Source organism: Pagrus pagrus (assembly GCF_965226575.1).
Source record: "Pagrus pagrus genome assembly, chromosome: 12".
Classification (NCBI taxonomy): domain Eukaryota; kingdom Metazoa; phylum Chordata; class Actinopteri; order Spariformes; family Sparidae; genus Pagrus; species Pagrus pagrus.
Genome location: NC_140196.1, coordinates 17,406,800 through 17,419,603, shown reverse-complemented (window position 1 = coordinate 17,419,603; position 12,804 = coordinate 17,406,800). Strand labels below are relative to the sequence as shown.

General features: G+C 40.8%; 1 protein-coding gene across 1 annotated transcript in view; it reads left to right on the top strand.

Annotated features, from left to right (window-relative positions):
* Positions 1-12,804, top strand: part of ak5 (adenylate kinase 5) — a 71,702-nt gene that overhangs the window by 16,094 nt on the left and 42,804 nt on the right. The window lies entirely within an intron of this gene.

The following is a 12,804-nucleotide window of genomic DNA, read 5'->3' as shown; positions in this document are numbered from 1 at the left end:
TGACGTATGAGGGTCTTCAAGGGTTGTACCATTTCACAGGGGGGATTTCAACTACTACCCATAGTTGCTCTGTTCTGAGGAGGAAGCGGTTCACCCGAAAACAAGGGGTAGGCGTAAAATTTGAAATGGATTGGGCCCTAGACCACCCTGTCTGAGAAGCTTTAATTGCTACTGTACCTGACAACAACCACAATTAATGTGTCATTTAGCCACAATACGTTGCTGAACAGCATGTGGAAAAGCTATCTATTATATCTACTGCGGACTATTTAAGACAACATGTGAGTTAACTGTAAGCGACCCCCAAGACCACCTTTTTCCACTGGATTAAAGACTGCTTTTCTGGACCTGACCTGAGTTTGCTCCAAGTGGCTCTTCCATCAATGTGTGAGTGTGTATGAATGCTTGTCGCTCCTGATGAGCAGGTAGCGCCTTGCATGGTAGCTTCTGCCACCAGTGTATGAATGAGTGTGTGAATGCGTCAATGCTGACTTGAGTGGTCGCTAAGACCAATCAGCACGTTTTCCATCAATAATATTTGGTCCCCTTGTCCAAGCAGTCCTCGCTCCACAAGGGCAACACTATGTTTAGCTTTTCCAAGGCTTTTTTGAGGCGGCTACGGCTGTAGCAACGGGTCTCGTGTAATTGGGACCTTAGGTAACGACTTTCACACGTCAACAAATGTGCCAAACACTCAAAGCAAACTGCCTCAGGTACAGAAAACTCCGCTCATTATGGGACATTTAACTACCATTCATCACTCTGTTCACTACACTATACAGATTTAACCTGTCACTAGCTGGAACATGTACAGTTTTTCTTTTGGGATCCTGACAAGTTTCAGCCACTGTGGTTGTTGTGTGACGTAGACACAGTCAAAGTTCTTATCTGTGACCGACACACATAAAGAGCTATTCAAGTGGCATCTGCTAGAGTCCAAATATGTAAATGATTTGGTCGCACACCAACACTGGAGCTGCTATCCCTCAGTTTTTATGTCCAATAGCATAAGATCTAAGGATGGCAGCTTCGGTCGCTCTGTGGTTCGAGTCACACCACCAGGGTTTGATGTATTTGATATCAGATGCTGCACAGCATGGAGGGGTTACAGTCAGGGCCTGGGGACTCTTTTACAAGGTGTAAATATGTTTTATTTACAAGTTCATTTGAAAAGTTTTGCCCCCAGCTGTGCAATCTCCCAACTGTGACAAATTAACATTTAAACCAATTATAATATTTTTGCATCTATTTTACATCAGTGTGAGTTGAACTGAAATTTGAATTCCTTTCATGCACGAGGTTGACAGTTATTATGCATGTTATCATTTTCACAAGGTGCAGGGGGCACATGTTTCCATATGCAGATGGCGTCATGGTTTGGGTTTTTAGGTTAGATATTTCCTGTTCCTCACTTTCGTTCCCCGTGTTCTGTCTCCCTTCTGTGTTCCTGTGCTTCGGTTCAGCCTCGTTAGCACTGCCTTGTTCCCAGTGTCTCCCCACCTGCACACATCCCGTCATTAGTTTAGTTTGTATTTAAGCCTGTGTTGTTGCTCCACTCTTTGTTGGTTTATCTGTTTTTGTCCTCCTGTCAGTCCTTTGTCTCCTGTGCTCCTGTGCGTGTTTTGTTCCCTTCAGTTTTCTGGCTCATCCTCAGGGTTTTGTATTACTTTTGTATTTTCCTTTGCCTTGCCTTTTGTTGCCAGCTCACGTCACATGCCATTTTATTGTTTTCACACTTTTGGACTTCACCTCATTAAAGCTTGCCTTCCATTTTCAACCTTCCGGCCTGTGTGTGTATTTTGTTGACTTGTTTTCTTCCATTACCCCAAACTTTTCCAGCAAATATTCAAACCGACAGGCATTTCATACAAGGTAACCATGCTTTTAATTTGGTCACCTGGAGAGAGTCAGGGAGTGAGTAAGGAAGTCAGCAAATAAAACCTAAACACGTTAACTCGCCTGTGTCTGAGTCTCGTCAGATGGATTTTGATTTGCCATGGTGGTATACAATGCAGACAGCATCACCTGTTATCCCACGCTACCTCTGCTGCTGTTTTTGCAAGATACCGACTGTTGGTAAGAATTTATTTTTCCATTGACAGATAGACTGTGTGGTGTTGCAGACGAGACATTTTACTTGCGTCAGATTTTTCTATGACTGTTTGATTTCGCCAAGAGTTTCATATTTTATCAGTGTCGACCTTGTCTTCACACCATTCATGCTCACAATGTCAAGTGAAAAGCTGGTTCTCCATTATGCTGCCCGGTCACTGCTCAGCATTCCTGAAATGAACCGTTTGACTGGCTCACAATCTTTGTGCTGTCGAGCTTCCGTCCCGCTAAAGTGTCCTTGAACAAGACTTGAAACACCTGCAGCAGCCCTTTTCTGGGTGTTTTGATCCATTTCCTGAGGATCAATAAAGCACGTGATGATAGTTGTGTAAGACATGAAAAGAGTGTATTTTAAAGAGGTGTTCTCTATGAAGAGGACAAAAGCGATTTCAAACATTGGCATCAATGTAAAATTATCAACACAAGCACAACAAATGATTTGTACAGCAGTCATTCTGACATAATACAATCTATATATTTCATAGCCATGTTTTTTTTTCTTCTAAGCAGAAACCCTGAATGGGAATTCATCCTTTATATTCGAGTGGCCAATTGTGTGACTCAACGGTCGATTGCTTTTAAAAGGATTGATTCTCTTTATCACATTTAAACTCACTTAACATTTATCAACTTTTAAATGGGCACTCAACGACTCTCAGAGTGTTTGGGGTCTATCTGGGTCAGTCCAAGTAAATACTGACCTTTAAATGTGGTCATTTTTAGCAGCATTGTTCGTCGTTTGGACAGGATTCAACTTCCTAAGTAACTAAAGTGATTGTTCCAGATGTTATTTAAGCTGTTGCCAAATTACAGGGGGCGCTTTGTAATTCAAGAGGATATTTTGCAGAAAAAGTGAAAATGTTTTGTAAAATGTATTTTGTTTAGTTTGCTTAATATCATAAAATTGGTTAGTGTGTGTGAAACTTTGGAATTTGTCTTCATGGTCCAGTTTCCCCAGGATTGACTTTCTTTGTAGTTATTCCTGCCCCAATTTGCCTGTTCCTGGGCTGTTCTGTCTGCTAGCATAAGCAGTTAACTCGTGAGGATGTATAAGTCATGTCTGAGGATGTATTTACACCTGGCTCAGGAGCAGTTGTTTCGAAACCAGGAGATCTATTGTGCCAGAGTAGGTTTCGCTTTCAAAGCCAGAACAACACAGAATCATACAGATTTCAAGCATACATAAAGTCTTCATGTCTATATTCATACATCTCATCACAGCAGTGTCAGCGTGACAGTTTGTTCAAGGCTTTTATGGCAGAAAGGGAGAAAACTCCTCCTTTCTAGTCCTGTATTTCCGACCAGATGGAAGAAGTGTGAAGTGTTGATTGATGGAGTGTCATTTGCTATTGTGAGTTCAAGGCGTGATGGTACATGTCTGAGGGATTGAGTGTAGGAGGGCAGATGATTTTGGAGGCAGTGTGTGTGTGATGTTGCTGAGTTTGTCTTTGTTGGAGATGGCTAACATGGTAAAGAAGCAGGCGGGACAGCACAAAGAGACAAAGATTTGGCTGAATTCTGCTTTTGTAAAGCAACAACAGGAGGTCGGAGGAAACAGACAGAGCTCTGAGTTTATAGATAAAATGAGGTGTTGATCAAAACTTAATTTGTTGTCTTTAAGTATTCCAAGATATTTGAATGTGCTCACCTGCTCAGCTATCTTGAACTTGAACTGGTCATTGTGCTGATGACCAGTTTCTTTTGTCCATGTTTAGCTGTAGGTATGTACAGGAGTTTAAAAAACAAAGTTTTTATGACGGCCAAATTTTACTTCATGCAGGAAAAGCTACAGGGTGGATTTGAACCCTGAGCCTAAACCTCAGTAGGCTGCATGAGGCATGCACTTTCCCAGGTGAACGATTCATCAGCTTTATTAAATACCATGTTTTGGTGATCCAAGCTTCATCACATAGGCTAATGTTCCAAGTTTGGTTGACAAAACATGGTCAATAATAAAGATGATGAATAGCTCACCTGGTAAACTGGATGCCTCAGCAGTCTACTGAGGAGGATGCTTGGGGTTTGAATCCTCACTGAAGCTTTTGCTATATGGAGTCAAATTTGGCCGTCATAAAAACTTTAATTTGAGCCACAAAAAGTTCTTTAGATGTCCGTAACTGAAGTGCAAAAGATGTCTCAAATTACATTGTAAAAACTTTCATTTTGAATCCTGTAAGGACATCACTAAGACATCAATAGGGAATGTTTAAAAGACGTCTAAAAAAACGTCACAAAAACTATCACTCTGGCTCTCCACTGGACGACTTTTCAAAGCTGTCAAAGACGTTGAAAAGACACCTTTTGGATGTTTTTGCTCAGTGGGTAAATGTGTTTATTTTATCAGAAATCTGACATAAAAATCACAAATACTGATACGGCTCCAATACTCAATACTGCAATAACAGGTTTCCATGGCTTAATATTTATTCCTGTGTGCCCATCAGTGTGTTAAAAGGTCTCCAGGGCTTTCAGGCGTGACCTGCACTTCCTTTTATAGCCACTATTCCAAATTTGCCACACAGAGCTGGTTGAATCCCTCCTGTAGTGAGAGTATCCATCAACAGCCACGTGTAGGAACCATTGAAGTAAAGCATGAATGTATGTATCCAACAGCACTACAGTCTACAATCTGCAGCTCCCCGCGAGCTCTGAATGTTTATTAAATGTGTGTTTGTGTGCTCCTGCAGGCGAAACCAGATGGGGCTCTTCGGGAGATAACGTTCAGTGAAAGATGGGGTGGTGCTTTATCTCGTCATCTTTCCAGTTAACACATGTAAATGGCTTGTTAATGCAGACAGCCGCAGGCAATCAGCTGGCCCTATAGAGTCCGTCTGCTCCAGTCAGTTACATTAACAAATGGTCGCTAAAGGCAATAGCTGTCTCTCATTTCATGTTTCTTATTCCTTATTTCACACCAATTACTGTGTGTGTCTCGTACATACACACACAAACATATGCACACAATCAATTATATTCTTACACACACACAAAGACAGACAAGTGCACGCAGCCTCACACAGATCGAAACATAAATATATAGAGGTGCATATGCACAAACACACTCCTGAATAGAGTCGCACAAACATATTTACAGGGAAGCATAAACACAAGAAAATGCACACAGAGACACACACACGCATGCAAACTAATGAGACAGAAACTCACACACTCACATATAAACACATGTTGTATTATTGCCTGTAACTGCTTCATGCACTCTGTCTGCTTTGGGATTTTCACTTTACTTGCACTTAAGGTTTTAATTGTTGCGCTGACTTTGCTCTTTATGAACAATACTGTGAAATAATAACTCAGCATGAGTCATATTTTGAGTCACGGTTTAAACAATTAAGTCAGAATCATTGCCTGCAGATATGACGGACATTAACATTTACATTCAATTAAATGCTGCCGTCTTTGTGCATATTCATTTACTTTTCTGCTCATGATTTTGCATAAGTGGAAATTTCAGGGGGGACAGGACGTCCTTAGAAGACTGTGATTCAAATGCACAAGCTACAGTACGTGGTTTCACCTATCGAGAGTCCATAGCAACAATAGAAAATGTTGTCAATTTGAACTACTTTCTTGCAAAGCCATACCACGATAACTCTTGGTAATAACTAACAAACTAAAGATCACACATATTCGCCGAAGGAAGTAAAAATGAATCAAAATAAATTTTAAAGCAGAAACTATGTTAAAATCATATTTTCCACTGGTCATGAAAAAAATGTTTGGCATTTTTTCAGTTTCACAGACAGAAACTTGACAGTCACGATGCATGGACACATGACAATAGAAAAGAATAGGCAGAATTACTTAGTCACCATTATGGTGAAACGATTACTTCTTGCACTGTGTACTATCGTAACTGTAACACATTTTCATGTGAGACCAGGGAAAAGAGAGAGTTGTACCCCCTTTATGCCCTATATCATTGTGAGCATATCATTTTAAATAATACAATAATATGCATTGATAACACCTGTGTGAATGAGAGATGCAAAATAATGTGTTTTTAAGTTTTAAAAAGATTGGGTCATATGGCTCATAGTGGTATGGTCAACTATACCCTCACCTCCACACACGTTAGCAAAGATATGAATGTCTTTTTTTGTTTCTGGGACTGTTGGAGAAAGTGGCTGAACTCCAATAAGTTGCAAAAGTTAACGTAAAACAAAAGATGTGTCTGACATTTTCTAATTACTTCTACCACTCAATACAACAAAACAAACCACATTTACAGTCATAACCAGACCGCATTGTGTTTGCTCCATTACCTCGTGGTTGAATCTTGTGTGTCAACAAGGCTACTATTTTTGACATGTGGGTATGACCCTACAATTGTTTACCTTTCAGTTATCTAGTACACTTCAATAATAGTCATCACAGTTTCCTTCATATACATTTTGATCCCACAGTACCACTGGTGGGTTGGGGTTAATTTATTTCTATTTCTATTTATTTATAGTCCTCGAATCACAATTATTGGGGAATTACTCATTAATGAATCGTTAACTATCAAGTCGTTCCTGATTCATTTCTTACATGCTCCTCAGTAACTACTCACATTTTTGTGTGTCTTATTGTACAGCGTTGCCCATTAGTGTATTGCTCAGTACTTTAACACTCACATGTGGAGGATGGTCAATTGTTTTCTTCTGTTTCTCCATTATTTATTCTGGCTTCTGTTGTAACCTATGTCTAACATGTAAAATCTGAAAAACCTTCAGATCGCTATCCATTTTATTTACCTTCATCAGTAACTAGGGGGAAATGCTCCTCGTCGTCAATCCAGCTACCCATGCTGCTATCACCAGCCGAACTTGATCGATTGCACAGCAAACTGTTGCAGGCATTGTGAATGGATTCTTTGGCTCATCACACTAACCGCTGTGGAAAGCTAACCCGCTCTCATGTCTTCGTTATAGTGTCTCGTCTCTCTGGTAATTGTACATTCTCTCCCTCTTTTTGTGAAGAGGCCAAGTCTCGGCGTAATGAGAGCTCGTAATGTGGTTGCCGCTGTCTCCCGGCCCACGTTGCCTGACAGCAGATTCCACTTAGTGCATGTTCCCTGTCTGAGAGTTGCACGGGGAGACCAAACAAAGAAAGCAGATGATACATGTGGCTGGCTCATGCACAGGGAGAGGGATTTCTAACCAGACAATACCCACATAATTACGCACTCCTCCCTCATTGATAGAGCTCACAACTGAGCTATTACTATGGTTATTATCAGCAATTGCAGCTGTTTCAAACAGGGAGCAGATCTGATGTGATCAAGCATACCTTCCCTCTGCGTCCCCGCATCAGCTGAGGCTGTAAATAGAAGAAAATAGACAGTTAGTGACTGACTCACTCACAGGAATTTTCCCATTAAAGTATCCTGATTGTTCATAATTAAAATGTTGTCCCATCTCTCATCGTATAATTTGGCAAATTACATTTCGTAAAAGATAATCACATAAATTCAGCTGAATAGTTGTTTTTTATTGTCACAGCGTTATTTAAATTGTTGTGTAAAAGGATTGCGAAAAGGGCTGATGACAGTTTGCAAATGTGTCCCCGGGGTTAGATAAGGACCGGAGGAAGTTCACTGGAGATTAAATCATGTAGATAACACGTGTATATAGTTGTATTTATAACCGTGTCCCAGCAACAGTTCAAAAACAGCACATACAGTCATTTATGATTGGACAGGAGCTGCTGACCTCTCAGCCAATAATGCACAGACGCAGCAGCCCTGGGATTTACAATAGAATTAAGTGACAACTGGTCATTAAAGGGGCTTTTGTGCAGCTCAGGAGCAAAGAGAGAAAATAACCGTGGTATGCTTTGACAAATTAGGTGTCGTGCTGTCAGGGATTAGACCATTTGCCGCAGTTATTAGGAATCCAAAAATCCTATTTTTGGACTCACACTTTTATTGTCTCAGCCGGATTTTCTTTGAACCCCATTATCTTACTGTGCAGCCACCACAGGAGATATGAGTTGATGAAAGTATTGATACACTCATCCGAGTCACCTTTAGTGACATTATCGCTCAGAGCAATAAGCTTTACGAGAACAACCTATATGTAGCCTGAGAGGCAGAACCCAGGGGAAAATGTATATTTATATATATCAGGTTTTCCATCACGCTTACTTTTTCCATAGAGGTTGTTCTACCCTATTGGTTAAGGTTACCTCGTGGCTAAAGTGTGTAATTACAACAGGGACCCAAAAGGACTTTCACAATAAGCCTACATTGTAAAAGAAGCAACTCTACTATCTTTTACTATCATAATTTGATCCATTTGGTACGATAACATTTGGAAAGTCGAGAGGAGCTGCATGATCAAATTATGATTCAAATCTCCACCTCTGACTCTGTTTCCAGTTCTCATTAAATTGTCTTGGGTCACCTAAACCTTTGTGTGTGTTAAATATGGAGCCAGTTAGTGACGCATTCACACAGAGAAACTAGCAAAATAGCAGCATTAAATATTTATTAATTGAATAAGATTTGATAGGGTTTGTCTAAACTTAACTATACTCTGCTCTAATTAATGATTATTTCTGATTAATTTGTCAAAGACTTTCTAGTTAAATTAGATAATTATTTGGTCTATAAAAATGTCGGAAAAGCCCAAGGTGATGTACTAAAATTTATTTGTCCAACCAACCAATTAAAACCCAGAGACCTTCAGTAATCTGTCATAGAAGATAACTTATAGCAGGAAATCTTCACATTCGGGAGGCTGGAACAAGCAATGTTTTGGCATTTCTGTTTAGAAAAATGACATCAATAGATTATCTAACTCTACAGAACAATGTTATTTATACTGGACAGACACAAAACAACCTCAGCTAAATATACTAAAAATGTTCTTCCAGGCTAACCTGTCATGCTGAGGTTAAAGTCCCAGTGGAGCTCCTGAAGACTTTTACTTCTTCATTAGCAGCAGCACAACTTTTAAGACTGGGAGTCTCCTGGCACCTCTGTGGACTCGGGCCAAGAGATTAACAGATAGCCCAAAAGAAGACATGCTGACACAGTTAACGAGAGGCTGCTGTGATTAAAGCTGAAGGGCTGAGACAGATGGAGATGGATAGAAAGTAACACACTCAGCCAAAGAGTCACAGAGAGTCTGGAAAATGTATCTGAAGGTGGAGAAGCTTCACTGCTTTATTTTGGTTCCTATATTCCCATCGCAGTGTGAGCTCTGGGGTCGACCGAGTGATCCTCTTGGGGACCAGCAGCATCCATTTTCATTAGTCTCCCCTTCACCCCATGCAGCTACTTTGCCCTTTACAACATCACAGCAGCCATTTATGAGCCGCTCCTGTGGGCCAGCACAGCAGCTCGGCTCCTCTTTATAGCTGCCCGGAGAGACTGTCTATCCCTTGATCCTCCCCTGCAGCCTTTTTACCTCCACCCCTGTCGACTATAGAGGCGTCAGTCTATCAATCTATTCAACCCCTACAATCTTCTTCTGTGTAGGTGTCTAAATCCACAACACACACCTATCAATTTTGGTAATTGATCAATCAGACAAAGTGGTTTATCAAGGAAAATGCCCAACAAGCACTGGTTACTGTCACCAAAATGTGAGGATTTGCTGCTTCAAGACAGTAATTGATCATGAAAATTGTCGTGAGACTAGATGTAACTGGTCATCAATCATGATTGTAGCAGAGAGGACGAAACAGCAGCAGACGCTCTGCTGCACTGCGGGATGATCAGTGTGGACGTTGAACTCTCTCTGCACACTCTCTAACACCCCAGAGAAATTAAACATTATGCTTTGAGAACAACTGATTAATGCATGTTGCAAGTGCACATGGCTTCAGCCACCTCCTCCTGCGAGACAGACTTCTGGAGGCTTAAGGAGAAAGTTTCAAAGACAGTAATGTTATGTAATTCTGCTTTTAGCAAGCTTACAAAGCGCTCATTAATTATTGAGAAAAGTTTTCATTCCTTTCATTTTCTGTGGCATCGCAACCAGATACATATTCACTAAGAATAAGCAAGAAAAGTACGAAGAGTGAGGTTCATCCTTTTTCAGCATCACTCCACTCTGGTTGCTCGAGTTTAGACAAATTTAGGGAAAATCTTTATCCATTGTTGAATTTAATGGCTCTGCTTGGCTCAGTGTGAACTGAAAAAGGCGGTGTGGCTGCGAGCTTTCGCTGCAGGATCTCTGTGTGAAAAGGGCTTGTATGGATCGTGTGGCGGATGGTCAGAAGTGGCCGGCTGGCGATGCATTTCTATTTACAGTAAATATAGGAGCATATTATGCAAATGCAGTTTAATTCAAGTGAATCAGGGTGGCCAGGTGCCCCACCTGTAACTAAGAATTGTTGTGTCCGTTATCTTAGATGAGCCTTTCATATCTACAGACCCTTAGTTGAAAATCTGTAGGGTTTTATCTGCCGATTGGACAATCTGACATTTTATAAACCAAACAATGAATTGAGAAAATCATCTGCGGATTAATCGCTAATGAAATCAGCTGTTGCAGCCCCACAATGAATCGAACTGCCTGCTCACACATAACACACGTCCACTGGGTCCGATAGAGAAAGTGATTTAAATGATGTGTTTACTCGTCTGTTCGTTTGGACAAGCAAGATGAATGCCACTCAAACCTCCCAGGGACGTCTGAAAATGAAGAGTCTGTTGTTCTCCATGGGAACTGCTGGATGTCGTATAAAGAGGAAACGACCCCAGAACAATCAGGTTTATGGAGACAGATGAAGACGTCTGATAGTCAGCAGCTCAGCATGCTTAGGGAGGCAGGGCAGAAATAAAATTACCCGAAGGCAAACAGTAGTCTGGACTGATTCCTGTAATCAGCTGTTTCTTCATGTACGGTAGCCTTAAATGGTATGAATGAGAGCAACGTCTGGAAGGAACCCATCGTGATTAACTAAAGTTTGAACAGCTGTAATAAGATTGTTTTTAAGCAATTTAAGCAAATCTCATCAAAAACCCAATGCAAAGTTGTTTACATAGTGGTAACGATCAAACAAAATACAGCCCATGAGTGAACGTGGCGTCCTTAAGATGCTAATAAAGGCTATGATTTGGTGGCGACAGTATGTTTTGCTTCATAAAGGGTGTTGACGTTCGTCTGCAGCAGAACAGGAAGCCACATTTCAGCATTTCATTGTTTGAACTGCTGCCATCATGTTTTTTCTTCTTTGATCGAGTGCATTTAGCAGAACACCTTTAAAAAGGTATTTTAGCTGTCGCGCTTGGCTCAGCGATCAGGTGAACATCTGCCTGCTTCTGCATCTTATTTAGGCTTCTGTGTGTGTTTGCTAGAGAGGAAGCCTACCAAATGCTTCCTGGCTTTCAAGCAAGAGAGATGGTATCACTGACAGAGCGACCGGTAATAAAAGTGCTTTTGAATATAGTCTTATGTGATGTGTTGATAATACATTTCCGGAGACATTTCAATGATGATAAATCTGTAACGCTGTAGTTTGTGATTGCTGCTCCGCATTAACAGTGCAAGGGGAAAAAACTTTGGTTTGCAAGACTCAAAACTGAGTAGCATTCACCTCAATAAACTACACCGACGGAGCTATTTTTGGCTCTGGCGGTGCGCCAGATCAAATGCTGACTCCGGGGAGCTCATTTCATCAAACAAAGCAGGAAAACAAACGACAGTGTGTGAATATGAATAATCTGCTCTTGATGTTTTTTATAGAGGGAAGTTCCCGGCGGTGGTGAGCTTGGTGACCAGTTGTCAGGTTCAAGATGAGGAGCGTATTTAACACTTCACTAAACATCTGGAGGTGCCTCACAGAAGAGGTCAGAGCCATAGAAACCGGGTTTTTTCCTGTGATGCTGCTTTGCATTAGATAACAACATCCTTCACTGGTCTTTAAATACCCCGCGCTTACGTCAGCCTGTTTAGTTTACGCACTCGTTGGTTACTAAGGAATGTCTTTGTGTGTTGGACTTTGTGAAACAGAAGCTCATTGGAGTGTAATAGATTAAATCTCTATTACTCAGGCCTCAGTCAGTGCTGTTGCTGCCGCCTGACCTTTTCCTTTAAATTAGGATAGTTACTGTTTATTTTGCGTTGTTATATCTTGGCAACAGTCACTTTAGGCCTGCTGTAGTTATTACATCATCTCCTGATTGCAGTAATTTGAGCTGAGCAAGATAACTTGGCTCGGAGTCTGATTGTCGATTGTTAAAGTAATTAAAATCCCTTTCTATTTATTCTTCTCAAGTTAAAGACGTTTCAGAGCAAAAGCAAAACAAGAATGATGTGAATGAAAAAAATTAAGTCTTGCTGAATTGTTCAATCAGATTCTGTCAACTTGTAATCAAGTGTCTCTAACAAGGTCCGCTGCATAAATAATGCTTGATTGCATATTATCTTTTCAAAATTAATTCAACCAGGACTTATCAGTATACTTACACTAACAATGGCTTTAAAGACGGTGAAGGGTATTTTCACCTGAGTCTCGAGTTCTTCTTGGCTCTATGAAAGGTTTCATGGAGCAACCTATGTTTTGATTCGCCAGCACCGCTCTCATAAGTAAGGTGGCCCTGAGAGTCAAAACATGTTGTGTTGTGTTTTGTGAAATGTTACGTTTTGACCCCCAGGGCCACCGTACCTCAGCATTGTTTCCACCAGCAAAGGTCAGCTGATTTTAGAAATATAAGCAGAGAAAGCAAACTATGCA